Genomic DNA, 1,931 nt, shown 5'->3' on the forward strand with positions numbered 1-1,931 from the left:
AACATTTTCAGATTCTTCTCTGCAACCACTCGACCAATTTCAACCAATTTTTGGCAAAAAGCATTTATGGGTAAAGGGAAACAAAAATTGTGAATTTCATGGACCCTGCCCACCTGGGGCCTGGGGTGTGTGGCCAAACACACTAGAATTAATGCATTTTTACATTTAATAAATTTTAAAAGTCATAAATATCGTTCATTTAATTATGCACGTTTGTATACAGAAACAACCAGTCCTATCTGCATGCTGAAATGGATACTTTTTGCACCTCCATCGTAGGAGAGTTACAATCTCGAAACTTGCGTATTGCACTTACGGCTTTGACACAATCATTCTCTTCAGGACTAAAATTTAATCGAAACTTTGATTTTCGAAAATTCTAGCCTTAGAAAATGAATGACAATGAAAAATTATAAAAGTTCGTTAATGTTTGGCCATGCAGAAAAAAGTTTCGGCCAGCCTCGCAAATATACACTAGACAAAATTGCTAACGCACCACTCATTATTCTTTTTTGTGAATTGAACATTTGTCTCATCAGTATCAGTATACATAAAACACCATCTTTTGCAACACAATGGGATTGATAAATGTCTTGGTGTCATGACAAAACCCAAAAATGACCTTCTTGCCCGAAAACCAATTTCCCGACATGCATTGCGTCCCTTTTTGCCCGGATATATGCAGTTGCTTATTACCGATGGTGGACCCTGGGGTTACACGAGAAGCAGTTTCTCAGTTAAAAATCAAATAATATGCAGCGATTGGCTGTTTTATCGACTGCTAGTCATCCTGTGCCTTGGTGTCCATACCCAGTCCACCCAACTTCCGGTTGCTCCAATTTTGTAGAACAACATTGAAATTGTGGTGTGGTGTTTACTTAATGGATTGGCTATCTATAGTAAACAAGTTCATTAGCGTAAGGATTTTTGATAAGCAGTGTTATCATAGTTTTCTAAAGCAGGAAAGGGAACCAGACTGACTCGTTTGTTTACATTCAGCTGCGGTACCAGATTAATTCTGATTCTGACAAAATCGGACCGTGGTTTTAGGATCGAAAAACTTACTGTCAGTGTCTTATCATTTATGTTGATAGTTTTAAAATAATTTTTTCAACAGAATTTTTAATCTGATATTCTTGTTATTGATCTGTTAACACAATATAAACGTATGATTCATGTAAGAAATTCATTCTACTCTGTAAATGAGCCCGACTCTCTGTACTTCTGAGTACTTTGATTATGTTTACTTATCTAATTGCAACTATTTTTCAATATGGGAATACAAGAATGAGCATTTTTCTCAAGGTTTTCATTTTTTACAAATCATTCTAAAATAACCCCCTGCAGTTAGCAAGCTCTTCTAGATTCAAATGCCGCATACAGTGTACTTTTTTCTGATTTTTAATATTAGTAGTAGCAAAAAGAACATAAAAGCGAAGAAAAAATAAAAATTTATTCCTCTAAAAAGCATGGACATGATTTTCATTTTTGTCTATGAAATGGTCAAGCTTCAATTAATTAACATTATACTAGTAGTTTTTAATCAATTTTGACATTTAATTGCTTTATTTTTTGCTAAGGTATCATAATTATAATATATCAACTGCATCTGTAACAAGTTCTGAAAAGTAAAATAGTACTTTTATTTGGTGGTGCGTTAGCAATTTTGTCTAGTGTATTCCATTTCAACTCGTTGGATAAAGCAAATATCAAATCACACAATATAGAATCATTATATCTCCTATATATGTATATCACAGAATATTTGTTTAGTGGTGTATTTATAGGAAGAAAGCAAGTAAAATATGATACGTGGTATCATTCGTAAAAGATGAAAGAAAATCAAAAAGCGTTGAAACATTTTTAAAACAAAACGATAAAATATTTTGAAATTCAAGACAATTGTGTAAAAATAACCTCAAAAGGGCACA

Source organism: Saccostrea cucullata, unplaced genomic scaffold (assembly GCF_032062105.1).
Source record: "Saccostrea cucullata isolate Sc308-1 unplaced genomic scaffold, CSIRO_AGI_Scuc_v1 ctg3828, whole genome shotgun sequence".
Lineage (NCBI taxonomy): Eukaryota > Metazoa > Mollusca > Bivalvia > Ostreida > Ostreidae > Saccostrea > Saccostrea cuccullata.